Raw genomic sequence first — 17,776 nt, forward strand, 5'->3', positions numbered from 1 at the left:
AATGCCTTACTTTTTTTGTTCTAGATGGTGTTCCACTAAAAAAAAGAAAAGTTTCTGCTCTCCAAAGTGACCAGTGAAATATACGATGCTATCTGTTCCCCAGGTCATGCTGGGAAAGGCACCGAAGGCAAATAATCAATTAGTCCTTTCGTCATCCTGTAAGTCCTCTTCCAATGGTGCCCGTCCCTGACCAGCTGACGTTTCCATAACCCACTTGCCACCTTACGCATGTTCAATGACTTCTTAGTGTCCTAAACTTGGAGATTTTAATCTCATCTATTAAGCCAGCAGGCCCAGTAATTCCCTGAATGCATTTTTATTGACTTTGTAAATCAGACTTCCTCACGTTGGGGACCGTGACCAGGAGAGAGGTGTTTGTCTGTGAAATTGGCTGGACACAGACCATTGACTGTGATGATAACCAGTGATTTGTGGGGCCAGATAGACAAGCCACATGCACTAAGCAGATTAAAATATAACAAAACAAAAAGGTTCCATTACCAGGAATACTGGCAAAGGGCAGCAGGATATTTGTGATAAAAGACAGAAAACAAACTAATTCCAAGTCTGGAAGGAAGCCCAAAACAGCTCTCTGCTCCATCTTCAGCGACCTAAAGAGAAAGTGTGGGCATGCTAAACACAGCTAAGTAAACCAATTTCTGAAAGCCCTTCAGCAGAAGTCAGAGAAAGCCGGGCTCTCGCCCCGCCTCGGCCCAGCTTCATAATACTTTGCACACCTCCATGCCTCTTGTGGCAGGAAGAGCTCACAAAAGATGCAGTAACAATTTTAAACAACTTCAAAGAAGAAGACTCTTCTGGTGGCCACCTCCCCACAGAGGATCAAGCCTGATGGAATCCAAATCTTTTGGCCCCTGCCTTCTGTTCCGACATATCCTGTCTGTGTCTCTCTCACTCTTACCCTCACCTCTGCAGTGACGTTGCCTGCATGCTGTTACTCCACAAACACTAGCATGTTCTGGCCTCAGGACCTTTGCACTCCCTTCTCCTTCTGCCTGTAATGCTTTTACACCAGACATCTCCAAGTCTAGCTTGTCTGCTTCACTCAGGTCTCTGGACAGATGTTGCCAACTCAAAGATGCTTCTTGGGTCACCCTATCAGAAATGCACCCCCCTCCCCGGTCTCTCTCAATCTCTCCAATCTCTTGTATTTTTATTCATAGTATTTATTATGAACATCATATCATTTATTTCAGGCTTATATGATTATTTTAAGCCTCACTCCTCCAGAGAACAGGAATTTTTGTCTCTTTTGTTCACTGCTCTATTGCCAGTGCCCGGAAGGGAAAATATTAAAGTATTTGTTCAATGAATGAATTATGTATTCTACCTCCCATCCTTTTATCTTCATCCAAATGGCCTAATTTATTCCTATATTTATTCAACAAATGTTTGTTGAGGACCTACACTAAGCCAGGCCTTATGCTGGTCCTAATAAGGATGATACGGTGATGTGTATGAAATTCAAATGCACTATCAAAATTTAAAGTGCAACTCCGCAATGGTGTCTATACACTTACTGGGAAGAATTACATGTGTGCTTCTCTTCTAAACAGGAAGGTAATTATCTCGTGACTGATTTCTGGCCAATGGGATGCCGGCTTAAGTGCTATGTACATTTTCCAGGACTCTAGACCAGCACAGTTCAATAGAAATGTAACGTGAGCCGCATAATTTTGAACTCTCCAGTAGGCATATTTTCAAAAAGTAGAGAGAAACAGGTTATATTCGCTCTAATGATATATTTTATTTAACCCAACATATTCAAAATGTTACCATTTCAACATGTAATCAATATTTTTAAATTAGTAATGAGCTATTTTACATTCGTTCTCCCATACTCAGTCTTCAAAATCCAGTGGATATTTTATATTTATAGCAATCTCTATAATGATGCTAGCTTTTCACTCAAAACAGTTGATCTGTATTTAGACTTCATAAAATTCACAGTTGAAAAAGTATATATTCATAGATCCAAGTTGTTCCAAACACACTTAAGTTTTCCAATAACTGAACAGAGTATTCTTTTTTAATTTCAATTTGAACTAGTTAACATTAATTTAAATATAAAATTCACTCCCTTAGTCTCAGTAACCGCTTTTGGCTACCGTATTGGATGGTCCACTTGTAGGCTGTAAAGAGGGCAAGCCTGCACTGCCCTGTGCCTCCCTTCTTCCCTCTGTCTGGGAGGTGGGCGCAACTAGAAGAGCCGGACCTAGAGATGGAGCCGTGTATTGGGGTTGGCAAAACCCCCCTACCCACCTGTAGACTGTCATGGGAGAAAGAGATCACCTTTCATTCTATTGAAGCCTCTGTACTTTCAGCTCCACTCGTTACAGCAGCTAAGCCTATACCCTATCTAACACATCCACCAGAGGCTTCTACTACCTCCCAGTCCTGACTTCACTTCCAAAAATATGAATTACTATTAATAACACCATCAGTACTAGTATGTCTCCGCTTACATTTTCCTTGGGGAATTACATCAACCATTCCTCAGTATCTCAGCCTGTTGTTCACCACCCCAGCAGGTTTTCAACTTTGGACTCCAGTGGGTGGAGATCGCCTGGGTTAGGATTTGGGTTCCACCACTGTGATGGTTCAGATTATGTGTCAACTTGACTGGGCCTTGGGGTGCCCAGGCATTTGGTCAAGCATTATTCCAGGCGTGTCTGCAAGGCTGTTTCTGGGTGAAATTGACAGTTGAATAGGCAGGCGGAGTAAAGCAGATTGCCCTCCCTCATGTGGGTGAGCTCCATCTAATCAGTCGAAGTCTTGAATAGAACAAAAAGGCTGACCCTCCCTGACTAAGAAGGAACTCCTGCCTGATTACTGAGCTGGGACACTGGTTCTTTCCTGCCTTTGAATTCAAACTGAAACATGGGCTCTCCTGGGTCTCCAGCTTGCCAGCCCAGAGCCTGGCACTTGTCAGCCTCTGTAATCATGTGGATCAATCATTCATTGTCCTCAGAGAGTATTCCATTCCCTTCCGCCTCATCTGGAAGACGTGTCTCTTCATTGTTTTCTATGTCTGCCTCTTCCTCGGTGATTTCCCTGTAGCTGAGGGAAAGAGATAGAGACAGAGAGATAGAGAGCTATATCCTACTGGTTCTGTTTCTCAGGAGAACCCTGACTAAGACAACCACTATCTGGCTGTGTAACCTCTCTGTGCCTCAGTTTCCCCATTTCTAAAATGGGGAGAGTGGGGGATGGAGGGTATAGCTCAGTGGTAGAGCACATGCTTAGCATGCACAGGGTCCTGGGTTCAATCCCCAGTACCTCCATTAAGAAAATAAATAAATAAACCTAATTACCTTCCCCCTAAAAAAACTTTAAAAATAATGATAAAATAAAATGGGGAAAATGATAGTCCTCCACTAAATGTTACTTATTGTTGTTATTTTATCATTAAAGGACGGCTGAGCATTATTAGGGGAAAAAAATAAACCATGCAAGCAGATATAGGGGGACCCTTCAAGTTCAAGGTCTCCAGCCTTGCTTGGCCCTCAGCGGGCAGGGCAAAGCTTTTATATACCCCCAATCATCTCCCATTCCTGCTCCCCTCAGCAGCTGGTGTGCTTCAGCCCCACAAAGCCCCCTCCTCTTGCCCCCTAAATTAGCCCAGTCCCCCAGGATTAGACCCTGCCTTCTATTTCAGAGAGAAAATTACTGCTTTCAGGCATGAACTTGTTAAAGCAATAATTAATATTTAATATTAAAATAATTTTGTTTCATCCACTGATGCTTTTGATCTGCGCCCTCTGCCTCCTTGGGGATATTCTCTCCACATTAACGTTTCTCTCTTTCTTCGATGCCTAGCCTCTCTTTTTTCCCACAGCTCCTTCTACTTTAACCAAAAAAAGCATGCCTGGGGCCATTTTATTGTTAAAAGCTTCCCCCCAACCTGTCTCTTCCTAGTACCCCGTTTTCCTCCCTCCTCCCCAGCCAGACTTCCTCAAGAAATGGTCTGCCCTGAGCATCTCATGTACTTATTACTACTCCCTCCAGAGCTGCACAGGAAAGGGAGTGAGCCATGCAGATTGGTGGGGGAAGAATATTCCAGACAACGGATGAAAGTGCACAGGACCGGAGGTGGGAGTGTGCTTGGATTGGCCCAGGAACATCAAGGCCAGTGAGGAAGAGTGCGCAAGGGGCCAAGTGGTCAGGGGCAAAATCGGGGCGGGGGCTGGGGTCCAGGTGCGGCGGGGAGTGGGACTCTGAGTGAAGTGGGGAGTCATGGGATGCTTCTGAGCAGAGAAGGGACATACTCCAGCTTCCATTTGAAAAGGCTTGCTCTGCAGAGAAGCAAGAGCAGAAAGTGGGAGCCCCATCAGAAGGCGAAGGCGATAATCCAGGAAGAGAAGACAGGGCTCTGCCCGACACCGAAGCACCACGGACAGCGGGAGATGCTGTGGAACTCTGGATGTGTTTCTTATTCTTTGGATAGATAAAGTGGAACAGCTGGGTCATATGGTAGTTCTTAATTTTTTGAGCACTACCATATACAGAAGTAGAAACATATTGTATACATGAAACATAAAATGTTATAAATCAGTGTTATCTTCAATATACACACACAGACACACACACACATAAAACAAACAAACAAAAAAACTCTGGCTGTGTCTTGAAAGCAGAGCCAAGAGAATCTGCCGGTGCTTCAGATATGGACCGTAAGAGAAAAGGAGGCATAATTGTTGCCCCCAAAACTTTGTCAATTCACCCCTCCCATGGCCATCTGACCTCCTCCTTCTGGGGCTATCAGATGCTTCACATTTACAAGGGCCTCAAATGTAAAATTTTGGTGTAAGTTTATTCCTAAAATTGCAACGGCAATTCCATATAATAAGGTAATTATAGCAGGAAGATGAGAGAGAGAAGATGGGATACAGTGAAAGATGAATAAAATGCCTGTTCATCAGAGCTGACAGTCAGTAGGTAGTGCCTACGGTTGATAAACCAAGGAGTAGCAAGTTTTGCATGTGATTTAGAGATGTGAGGGTAGCCGCTAGGAAAAAAAAATGAAGACGGGTTAAAACTGCCTCTGAGAAACAGGATTGAGAGCAGGAAGGGGTAGGGCAAGAAGATGGTTTTTCATTAAAAGCTATTTTGTACTCTCTGTTTTCTTTGTTTCTTCCTTTCCTTTTTCATTTTTAAATAATGAACATGTATTATTTTCATCAAAAAAATTTTTTTAAGAAACTCTCCCTCTCCACCAGTAAATCTGTAGCACAAGACTTTTTGTATCCTCCTGTGTTCAACTGGTGATTACATTTTTTTATTTGTTTGGGTTTTTACAAATTCCCTTTATTGGCATTATAATGTTGATCTTGCTATAAATTTTTTAAAGAGCTTCAGCAAAACAGAAATGCTCTGGCTCCCAAATGACTCCGCCTGTAAACACCGTTTATAAGCTTGTTTCCTGTAACATATTTCGAATGGAATAGCTGAGTCCTTCAGAGCAAATGAGCTGTTCGCATGTTGGGGATTTCTTTGACATGGAGCGCGGCACGGCTGTCGCATGGGGGCTGTGACAGAGAGCTAATTGGCATTGTTTCCATTTGTTAAATCCACTTGTTTAAATAACCGTGCAGAACAAAACCCATCTCGGCTGGCTCCATGTTGCCTAAAGCTCCAAGTATGGACTAAACGGCTTTTGCAATCGACCTAAAATCTCTCCTGGGTCACTTCCTACAACTCCCATTTCCCTCACCACCCTCCTCCTCTACCCCTGCTCACTCTATCCTCGCCACTCTGGCCAGTGAGCACTTTCCAGTTCTTCTGTCTGGTTGGCTCTTCTTTCAAGGATTAACCAAAGCCTCAACTGAGCTTTTCTTCTAAGATGCTTTAGACTCTTGGAATCCTTTGTAACCTACCCGCGCAACTCACACCCTCCCCTAAAGGCTGCGTGATGGATGGGAACCTCTGAGTCCTCCCTTTCTGCACTGCTTACCCTAAAGGTAAGCCTTCGCTCCTTCGCTCATTCTGCAAATCCTCATGCACCACCTGTGGTTTTGCATTAGGAATACACAGTGAGCAATATGCCTAGGACACAAGTCTCGTGGGGAGCAGGGACAGCTAAACAAGAGATGACAACAGCATCACGGTACTTTAATAGGGGACACACAAGGTGCTGAGAGAATATATAAATAAGAATGACTGAACAGGGCAGCAGAAAGAGCTGAAAGAAAGAGACGTTTTGCTGGTACCTCAACCCTGTGTGGGAGTTTTGAGGCATGGAAGAAGGGTGTTCCGGCGGGAGTCCAAGATGGCTGGGGAGAGGGTGGGTGCGTGGCTGGAGTGGCACAGGGACCAAGGTCAGGGGACACCAGAGGCCAGAGAGGTAGGCAAAGCTAGCTCATCGAGGGCCTTATAAGTCTGCAAAGGGAGTCTGGACTTTATTCTACAGCAGTAGGGAGCTACGGAAGGTTTCTAAGCAGGGCAATGACATGATCAAACCAGTCTTTTCTCATTATTGCTGTTTTCAGGGTTTTACTGCAATTACCACATGGAAATAGTCAGGAAACAAACAAAAAAATGAATATGAAGAGTTTAAAGTTGTAAAGTCTTACAAAACTGTTTACAGAGATGTTTCCTGACCTGTATGCTTTTGCTGATATCCTGTGGGTATTCATATTTAAATAATTTTAGTTACCAAGTAGCAATTAAATATAACATCATGTAGCTATAATAATACAAATGTAGATAGAACGTAGCTATAATAAATGTGCAATGTAAATACAGTAAACGTAATATAGATATAACAGAAATTTTTCTTATTTTAAAAAATTTATTGCAAGATTAATTATAGTTGTTATAACAGAAAATACAGAAAAAAAAAAGAATAAGAAATCATCCCTAGGCTTACTGACTAGTGACAACCACTGTTTTTTCCTGCGCACAGATGCACGGACCCATAAACTGCTATAAACACGGCATCGTTCCACATGTAACAAATCTTACCATCTACTTTTTTCACTGAACACATATCATCTTCATTTTCTGTGTTATTAAGCATGTTATTCAAAACTTCGCATTGGGAATATTCATACTGAATTATATTCATTGTGTGTGTGTTTTTTTTTTACTCCTCAAGTAATAATTCTTAATGCAGACACCCTGAGAAAAAGAAAAATGCAAAATACAAGAAGTCAGTTGTAGCCAGGTAAGCATTTTCGTGAATGCCCTTGGTAACCTTTTATTTTCTAAACATCTGTTTATTCGCAAGACAAACTCATTTTTTTTTTAGAGAGGGAAAGAAGAATGCATTTTTTAAACAAACACTGTTCATAGCATCTTATTATAGACTGATTTTCATTTAACAATATGTTGTGAACATGTTTCCACATCTGATAAATGTTTCTATGTGGCGCTGGAAGCCCCTTGGGACATCTGACCTCATTCACTTCAATAAGTGAAAATTTTTTCATTTTATTGAGGGTGGGACTTACCAAGCCACTCTCAAAGTCCATTGTTTGTACTTCCCTCAAGAGCTCTTACTGTTAAGAAAAGTACTCTGCCTACTTCTTGGGCTCCAAATAGGTCGGGGAAAAATTGCCCCTTTGTTTTAAGTGGCATCTTAAGAACTAGAAAATGGTTACCTCTTTCCCCTCTCCTCCACCCTGCCTAATGGTTAAGGCTCTCTGTCCATCTCCTTGTGAAACCTGAAGAATGCCCCTCCCAGGAGTCACCCATTTCTCCCTCCACTCACCATCCATTTAGATTCATGCATTTCTCAAGTCTACACTTATTATATTGTACAAAAGTTAGTTTTCTCTATTTTCTTAGTTACCGCTATTAAAGTTTTTTTTTTTTTTATTACACCCTACTATTCAGGCAAATGTGACATCACTGCCTCTTCTGGAACATGTGACATCTGGTCTCTGGCAGGGCTTGTGTGATAACACTGCACAACCCCACAGCGTGCCATTCACATAGTCTATGATATGAATGAGGCCCTCTACAGTTGAACAGTACACAACCTATACAACCTTACATGGCAGCTTCCACTGGACACCACGTGGGGCTGGGAAAGTGATAGGTGGGAGCTGACTGTCAGCCCTCAGGGGTCACTTTGGTGGTTTCCCTGGTGGTCATTCTCTGCTTGGGTCAATGGTTGGACATGGATTATATTTTCCCACTTTGATCATAGGATCCTTTAGGAGCAGGGTTCTGAAAATGCCAGTCTCCTCCCAATAAGAAAAGAGAAACAAAGTCCCAAGGTATGGGGACCCAAAATTTAATCTTCTCCCTTTTTGTGAGGGTAACTCACTGGAGATAAAATCACTAAGTAAATCCTCCCCCCCAGGAGATGTAAATCACTGAGATAAAATAATTACTTCATAGTCTAGACCCAAGGTTGCCAGCAAGTGGACTACATCATTTACATCTTCTGTGACCTGCAGAGATGTTGTGAATTTAGCTGCCAACTAATTCCACGCAAAAATCAGCCTCTTTTGAAAAAACTGGAAGACAGGGCAACACGAAGCCCGTCTTCCCACGTGGCAGAAGTCAGCCAGAGGTGAGTGGCAGCCGTCCCCTAAGATGGGTACCTTATTTTTCAGTCCTCCTCAGTCCCACCCCTGCCTTTTCCTCCCTGCCCTGGCTGGCCTCCCTCTGACCTACTAATCATTTTATACTGATTTGCAGAGTCCATTAATTTATTGAATTTTTATACTAATAACAGATCTTGGCTATAGAATAAAAAATTAAAACCTAGAACAGATTCCAAGAGCTATGTTTCTCATTGCACACAAACAACCAATTAGTCCTGAGGAAGCACCGTCCGTCCCCTCCCTCACTTCTCCCATGAAAGCCACTCAGCAATGAATACATTTTCAGAAATCATCTCTGATCTACCTTGAAATGAGCTCAGAGATCTCCCAGAGCTGGTATAATTAGTTGTATCTCCAAGGCAGTGCTTCCCTGCAGGGAGAATCAGGCCATTTTAAATTAACCCTTTGTGGCCTGAACAGGCATTGATGAAAGAGGAAATGCCATTCATAAGTGAGCTCCCCAAACAACTCCAAATCCACCTAGCATTTTCCTCCAAAAAAGTAGCAGACTTTAAAAAATAAAAAAAAAATTTTAAAACTACTCACTGAAGGAAGAAAGCCGGCATGCTCCTTCCCTGTTTTGAGCCGAATAAACTAGTTTACCTTTTAGAAAAGGCTATTTAGAGGTGTTTCAAGAGAAATATTTCTCTTCATAATTCTCAAGGTTGTGAGCACAGCTTTCCAGCACCTCCACTCACCAGTACCTATTGGAGGATACAGATGGGGTGTAATTGACATGTCAGCAGCTTTGAGAAATTTCTGCCCAGTGAAAGGAATTCGTTGAGGTCTGATAGGGGACTACCCTTCCTGGAGAGGTGCCATGTTGGGGCAGGGAAGGGGAGAATGTGGTAGAGCCTGCCGCCAGCCTCTGCCCCCTAAGTCAGGGTGTGGGCTCCAGGCAGCAGTGGCTTGAGAGACTGGGCTCCTGTTCCCTTCCCAGAGCCCTGGAGGGTGCCTGGAATAGCCTGCAAGACAGGCTTCCTTGGGCCATGACCAACCTGGTGGACTCAAACCCATAGATTCCACCAAGGGACATATTCTCCCACACCCTATAAAGGAGAGTCAGATCAACAAGCCCAAATAAACACTGATTTCCCCTGTCTGTCCCAACACCCACTTGGACAAACCACCCTACATAAGGTGCTTTCACACAGGAAAAACAAAAACTAAAACAGACCACTCCATTCACCAGTGGGCACACCCCCCGTGGGCACAACTACAGGGGAACAGTGGGCTCACATCTCAGGTCCTACCATCTTCTTTAATCTGCCCCTCCTCCAACCCCTCCCCCAGCCTGGACATCCTCTGCTTCCAGAGTTACTTGTCCAAAAGGCAAAGCTGACTGTGCCATCACCCATTTCAGCTCAATCCTTCAAAGAAACTCTCCCGGGGCTCCCTTTGCCCTGAACTATGACACAGCCAACTCTTCTGACCTCATCTGGTACCACTCCCCAGCCCCCATCTCTCCCACCCACTCTCCAACCACAGAAACAGTTTTTAATTCAGGATTCCTCAAATAGTTCAGGCTTCCGCCCACGCAGAGCTTTGCACATGTTCCCTCTGCCTGGCTTGCTCTTCCCACCCTGCCCGCTGTGGCTTGCTTAGTCCCCATTCATCCTTCGAATCAAGGCTCAAATGCCACTTCCTCCAGGAAGCATCCCCTGACCTCCCTCCCCATTCGCCCCATTCCCAGTGACACACTCTCAGTTTGCGGTTACCCTTCCCTTGCATTTACTAATACGATGATTGGAGTAACCTCTGCCTGCTGCCCTGTGGTTACAAAGCCCATGAGGGCAAAGCCTGTTTCCTCACCATTGCAACTCAGCACCCAGAATAGTGTAAGTGAATCTATTTTCAGAGTGTAATTCAAGGGAGTGCTAAGCTTTGAACTAGCCTGCCTAGGTTCTAAGGATGGGAAGATGGATTTAAAAGCTCAAACTCATAACTTCCTAGCCAAACCAACTCTCAACAGGTATTGATAGAGTAAAAACCTACTTGCAGATAGAGGTTTGGTGAGATCCTACTGTAACTGAGCAGGACCTTGTGGAACCTTCCAGGGTCAGAGCCCTTTCCCATATTCTCTACTGTAGCTCCTCTCTGAAGGACCCAGACAGTAGTATCTCATGTCTATTTCTCATGTCTATTTCCTGAGTTTTTCCGATGTTTAAAACCACCACCGAAGGGAAGAAATTAAATACTTGATGATTGAAAACGTATAGCCCCATGCCTTCTGGCACCTCGGGGTTGACAGTGTTGACCGCCCTTACCTTGACATCAACTAATCGGAGAATTATACGAAGCTGATCACATACCCTGCGACCCCCTTCCCTTATCTGGCCTTTAAATATGCTTTGCTGAAACCCTTCCAGGAGTTCAGGGTTTTCTTGGGCATAAGCCACCCTGTCCTCCTTGCTTGGCCCTGCGGTAAACCTTTCTCTGCTCCAGACTTTGATGTTTCACTTTGTTTGGCCTCATGGTGTGGCAGGCACACGAGCTTGCCTTCAGTAAAATTACATTGGTGGAAATAACTTCTGCCTTCCCTTACGCATTGTCCATCTGGCTCCTAGGTGCACTCGAGAGTCCCTGGGTTTTGTTTCTAGTGTCTCTGAGGAAGCCCCCTGGAGGGCGGGGCTACCAGAGTCTCCCCTTCTTCCTTTATTCCTCCCTTTCCCCCAACACATACACAAGCTTCTGGATTCCTAAACTTGGCCATGACAGATGATCCCTTGGCTGTCTCTTCTTTTTCTCTTAAAGCGTGGACCTGTACGTCCCTCTTTATAAGAATTTAAGCAAATATGAGAAGCAGCACGAGGTGTATGCCAATTTGCAGCTCAAAGGAAGAGAGCTTCTCTACAGAGTCGGGAAATTCATTCACAGCAGAACGAAAAAGAAGAAAGAGAAGGAACAGGAAAAGGAGGAAGATGAGAGGAGGGAGGAAAACGTTTTTCAGATATCTGATCTGTGACCTCAACAAGACCCGAGAAGTCTTTTTAATCTATAAAACAGGAACAAGCAGTCACAATAAGAAATTAATTTTGGATTAGGAAGGATTTCTAAAGATGAGAAACACAATAATTAAATTAGAAGCCACTTTGGAGGCGGCTCGGAGGAGATAAGGCCACACAGAGCTCAGAGAACTGGCAAAGTGGAAGATGAACTTGAGAAAAGTCGCTCCCCTCCCCCACTACACTCAGAGGAAACGGTAGCATGATAAAAATCATGAGAGGAAACAAGAACAAATGGTGGACATTTCCAAAGGTGCAGACACACCATCAGATAACAGAAAAAAGATTTTGGATCTAAATAAAGAGAATTTAAAAATAGGGACTGGCCTTTTTTATTTTTTCCTTCGGCAAATAAGATTTACGCATAGAAATACTGGGGCAATATTCCTGTAGTTGTCTATGTAAGAAATAACATATGGGCTTCAGACTTGCACTTTCCCACAGTAAATGGTAGCAAACAATGGAGTATCATTTCCAAGGCACCAGCATCCAGCCCAGTTGACATGTGGGGAGAAATCACCAGAAAGGTTCTCTCAAACATGCAAAGACCCAACCTGAATAAAATACCTGAAGCCCCTTGCCAGAAAAACGAAACAGCATTCAGAGGTAAATACTCAAGAATGAGGAAACAGCGGCTAGCAAATACGTGCTTGTCTACTGAAGCCAGTTAAATAGAAAAGAGGTAACAACTCTCAAATACTGTTTTAGCATGGATGCAAGGTCAGTTGTATCCCAAAGGATTTTTTTTATGTAACTAAGAAAGTGATGGGATTAAATTTACAGGGGAAAATCCCCAAATGAAATTTCTCATCTTCCGCAAAAGGAGGACCTCCCCCAAAATCACATTTCTGTCATGGATTTTGATCGTCTCATATAGATTTAAGAATTTCTTTTGAAATCTTCAAGGTGGCTACTAATTGATTTTCAGTCACGGTGCCTGCCTTCCAAGCTTTCACAAAAGATGACAGAAATCAACACAGTTTGTAGAGGAAAAAATAAAACTAAAAAGGAAAAGACAAGAAACAAAAGCAAGATGACAAAAACCAAGTGGGATTTCCAGTCGGAAAGCGGCTGCTGCAGTAGTCACAGAACCGGCCTGGACCAGGGTGGTGGCAGAGGGGTAGAGCCCAGGCCGCTTCTGGGGACTCTTTACAAAACAGCACCTGATGACCTGAGGGCCAGTTGGACATGAGTGTGGGACTAAAAGAGAGGGAAGAAATGGGGACTCCCAGGTTCATAGTCTGAGTGACTAGAGGGACGGTGATGCCACCAATTGAAAACAGACTTAGAAAAAGTAACAGTCCGGCTTTGGCCACATTAATCTGAAGTGCCTGAGCCATCTCAGTGGATCTATGAAGCAGGCTGTCCAGGTACACGGCCTGGGCAACAGGGTTGTCACCACGGTGCCAGGACAGCTTCCATCCTGCCGAGGTTTCTTCCAATTACTACATCTGAGAGGGGCTTTACAGCTCAAGACTTTCTGAAGACCACAAAAAGATTTATTTAGAATTATATAGCCCCCGCTAAGCAGTGTGAACTATATACATTTCACCCCAAGTGGAGGAAATCATTGGAATCAACCAAGTGCGAGTGATTTACGCGGGCAGTTCTGATGTTAGTTTCGGTAAAGGAAACAGTAATGGTGATGATGGCATTCTCAGTCTTCAGGCTGATTTCAGTTTGGGCTTCACCACCCATCACCAGTGGTGCTTCGGTTTCCTCATTGATACAGTGGGGACAACATTATACCCATGTCATTCGGTTGCTATGAGCCTTACAGGTCTCCTTCGTTAAAGACGTATATGGCGCCTGGCTCTCAATATTATCTGCTGTGCTCATAACCGAGGTCCAATTTAATTTCTCTTTGTTGCATCGTCCAACTTTTCTTCATCCTCAACTTTGCTGTTGAAGAGGGGTGCCACTTCTGTTTTTTCATTCAGGCTTTCCTGCTATTGGCAACAATTTTTGTTTCTTGTCCGTGCATTTGCTTAGAGGTCTGATGAAGGACCAAATTATTCACAGTATTGTAAGGAGGCATTACCTCCCTCCAACAGGATCCCAGAAAGTGTCAACGAAATACTAAACATACTTGATTTTAAAAAATGAAATAAAATGTCTTTAAAAAATGCATCCATCAAAATATCTAATTACACATTTATGTACGTGTCTATGTATGTATGTATATGTATAAATACAGTGTTTTCTATTTATTTCCCCCCAAATGACTACACTGTTGGGTTCAAAACCTGACACCATGAAGGCTACCTTCCAGCGCTATGGCCTGCTTTATTTTAGCCTTCAGTCTGCAAAGGGTGCCTCCATGTTGCAGCTTCCAGACACCACTCCCTAGTCTGTAGGTTAAGTGTCCTGGTCAACTCTTTGGCCACAGAGAAGCAATGTTCACAGATTTGGGCTGGATGGGCCACTTCTCCACGAAATCTGGGTGGATAATGAACTTCTCCTGCTCTGGAATTTGATTCTGACACCAATTGCCCTGAGTGAGTGCGGACCCTACAGGTCAAGGTCCTAGTCACACAAGACTGCCCCCGGCTTGAGATGCCAGTCTCAAGTAGTGGGTCCCCAGGTTACCCATACCTTTGTTCGACTTGGCTGCACATCAGGGGTTCCCATGCTCCCTCCTTTGATTTAGTGATTTGTTACAATGTTTCATAGAGTCCAGGGAAACACTTTACTTATGATTTCCAGTTTATTACAAACGATATCATAAAGGACACAAATAACTAGCCAAATGAAGAGGTACGTAGGGCAAGGTCCAGAAGGGCCCTGAGCACAGAAGTCCCTGTCCCCATGGAGTCGGAGTCCCCACCCTTCCAGCACGTGGATGTGCCTACCAACCAACCTGAAATCTCATCAAATCTTGTTGTTCAAGAATCTGTATAGACCTTAATCTCCAGCCCCTCCTGCTCATGCACACACACACACTCCTCTTCTAGGAGGTCAGTGGATAGAACTGAAAGTTCCAACCTTCTGATCACTTGGTCTCGTTGGTGATCAGATGCACCCTGTGTCACCTCACGAGCAAAAACTCAGGGGTAATCTAAAGGGGATCCTTCTGAATAACGAAAGACACTCATCACTCAGGAGATACCAAGGGTTTTAGGAGCTCTGTGCCAAGACCCGGGGACAAAGACCAAATATATTACTCATACAACGTTTGTATAAACGAAATACTTCTTACATACGTATTACTTGCCCGGTAGATTTCCATCTGATCCATATTACCCATGAGGCAGTCATGATACTTCCTGCAAGACGGTAACCGTGCCCCAGGCTCCGGGACCTCACTGGATTTCCTGCCGCACCACCATCCAGCATCCTCTGTTAGTCCCGTTTCTCTCCCTCCTCCCAGGGTGAAAATGGGATCCTGGATCCCTTTAAATTGGTTTTCTTTTTTAGCTAAAATTCATTGAGCACTAACACAGTGCCAGACACTTGCACTTCTAACATCTTCACGACAATGCCAAAATTAGATACTATTATTAGTCTCCATTTTCAGGTTGGTAAAGCCAAGGACACAGAGGGACTCAATAACTTGTCCAAGGTCACACAGCGGGTAATTAGGGCAGCCAGGATTCAAAGCCAGTTGGTCTGCTCCGTCATCAGTATCAGTATACTCACCCTCCGCCCTCCCTGCTGCAGAGCTGTAAACCCACCTCTGCCTTTCAAAAGGCCCCCCTGCACCTGGCCGAACAAGATGCTCATCTCACACCTTAGGCAATACTACTTAAGAAGCCCGACCTATGCCTGAGCCATCGCGGCTTCCTCTGACATCCTGATTGGTTGAAGTCAGGCATTTCTCAGTGGATGGGGGTTTGTCTTACACACGTCTGGAATGATGGGGACTTTCTATTTAGGGTTGCTCCCATCCTGAAACCAATGCTCTATGTAATTTCCATAATGTTGCAGATGAGGATGCGTTTCAGACAAGGTCTGGTGTGAAGTTTGGGTTGGAGATCGTCTGGCAGGACGCTGAGGGTGAGCGGGGCTGTGGGTGCAGGTTACATGCCCAGGGAATGCACATGGGGACACCTGGCTATGTGGCAGCCCGTGGCTTAAAGGGTCATCAAAGCAGAGTGGATGGGAGCCTTGCAGGCAAGACAGGACGTGCCTTCTCACCCTTGCCAGCTCTGCTGGAAGCCTCGCTGTTAACTCATCGCTGAACTGCAAGCCTTACCTGTAACTTAGCTGCACCCTTCTGTGACAAGAGGCCATCAATAGCAGGGTGTTTGACAAGCAGCTGCATCCATCCCACTGTCCCCTCACACAGGATAGGGGCCCTTAAGCATCACAATGAAAGCAGGTTTTTTTTTTTTTTTTTTCTAATGTGTTCTTGGCTTTAACTGGGCATTGCACGACAGGGGCCCAGAGTGGCATCTTTAACAGATGACTCAAGTGCTCTATTTCAATCTGTTCCAGGTTCTGCAGTGACAGTCGATTTTTTCAGCCTTGTCATCCTTCGGAGCCATGAAGTCAGCAGGCGCAGTTGTCTGGCGCTGAGACACAGCTACAGCTTTCACAAGGTTTAGCAGACAATCCATAAAAGGCATTTCTCTCAACTTTGCACCCACCCACCTCCCACCCCCACTGCTTCACACACACAAAAAGGAAAAACAGTATCGCCACCCAAAAAAATTAAGAAAGAATTATGCCTTCAGTGTCCTGAATGTGGCTCTGCACAAAGAATCTGCAAAGACACCCAAGTTATTCTTAGGGTTTTAATTCAAAGGAGGCAGGAGATGGTAATGTTTTGGCATGTGCACTGTGCTGTCAAATTGCCTAGGTCCAAATCCCAGCCCTTCCTCCAAGAAGCAGTGTGATCTCGGGAAGTTAGTTGGCTCCCGTGAGCCTCAGTTTCCTCATCTGTGACATTCATGATAGCAACAGAACTTACCTCTGTGCATTTTCAATTAGATGATACATGTAAAGTGTCTGGGTGTTATTAGGAAAAAAGCAGAGCCAGAGATTAACTGGAAGAAAAGCCTCAGCAAAAATCCACCTTGTCAGAAGCAAGAAATCAGAGTCAAGGTTAAGGATGTGGGATAGAGTGAAGGGGGCAGCTCCTGACAGCTGGATTCCCCCAAGGTTGCTGGGCAAACTTTGGTGTGATTTCTTGCATGTTTAAAAAATAAAAATAAGAAAGGAGTAGGTTTCCTGCCTACTTCACAGCAAGGCGAGAAGATCAAACTCTTGCTGTCAGGTTGACGGAGCTCTCTAGAGAAAGATATTACCTAAACAAAAGTTATTTTTTAATCTCTTTATAGGCAGTGAAGGTAAAAGACTTTCTCTGAAATTAATTACAGAGTCAGGACTGGCCCTGTTTCCAAGTCCCTCTTTGGCCTTATAAAAATGGAAGTCAGATTTCCCAGCAGGGCAGGAAAAAGAAACGTTTCTTTAGCACGCGGACCGCAGGCCATTCCTCATCTCATTCCGTTGGGCAGGAATCCCAGGTACTCAGACTTCCATTTAGAAAGCCTTGATGGGGAAATAATAATGATACGTTCCTGTTCCTCCAAGATTTTTGAGTGTCATGCAGATATTAACTAATTAATTCTCCTAAGTCAGCAGAGAAAATTGCTTCCAAAGGTTTCTGAGCGCTCTTGAAATGTAAATGAAGTCTCAACCCAGGCTGTCCCTCCCAGGCTGAGAGCATTCCAACAGCATCCCGGCACCCGGAGGCAGAGCAAGCTCTGCAGGCTCTGGTTCTTACTCACTCTTGTCTCATTTGATTGGCTCCCAACCATCCCAACTTGAGGCTTTTGCACCTGCTGTTCCCTCTGCCTGGAATTCTTTCCCCCTAATTCCATGCCCGCCTCCCCTCACCCTGCAAATGCTACCTTGTCAAAGAGACCTCCCTGACCACTCCCTTGAGTGCACGTGCCCCATCTCTAACTCATTTCCCGTTAAATTCCTGTGGGTGTTTGCTTGATCATTGATTTGTTGACCCCAGCCAGAATGTGAGCTCCAGGCGGACTTCCGTTTGCTGCTGTATTTCCAGCACCTTTCACCGTGCAAGCCACATCACAGGCACTCATTCGTTTTTTGGAGAACAAATAAATGAAAGTAAGAACAATCTGATTCATTTATCCATGCCCAAATTCAGAGTGATAATATGACACTTTAGGAATAGCATGCCCATCTCTAAGATGCTTAAAACTCTTACAGACATTATCCCAGTGC

At 44.3% G+C, this 17,776-nt stretch overlaps 1 long non-coding RNA gene across 3 annotated transcripts in view; it reads left to right on the top strand.

The window, feature by feature from the left end:
* Positions 1–13,642, top strand: part of LOC116657603 — an 84,922-nt gene extending 71,280 nt beyond the window's left edge. The window contains exons 3-5 of one of the 3 annotated variants that reach the window (XR_004312775.1): positions 25–5,978; positions 7,115–7,183; positions 11,328–13,642. This is a non-coding gene — a long non-coding RNA (uncharacterized LOC116657603). Of the gene's footprint in view, positions 1–24; positions 7,079–7,114 lie in introns of those variants that run through there. The other 2 variants (XR_004312774.1, XR_004312773.1) reach the window with 2 other exon arrangements.
* Positions 13,643–17,776: the final 4,134 nt, after the last annotated feature.

The sequence above is a fragment of the Camelus ferus genome, chromosome 18 (assembly GCF_009834535.1).
Source record: "Camelus ferus isolate YT-003-E chromosome 18, BCGSAC_Cfer_1.0, whole genome shotgun sequence".
NCBI classification, from domain to species: Eukaryota; Metazoa; Chordata; class Mammalia; order Artiodactyla; family Camelidae; genus Camelus; species Camelus ferus.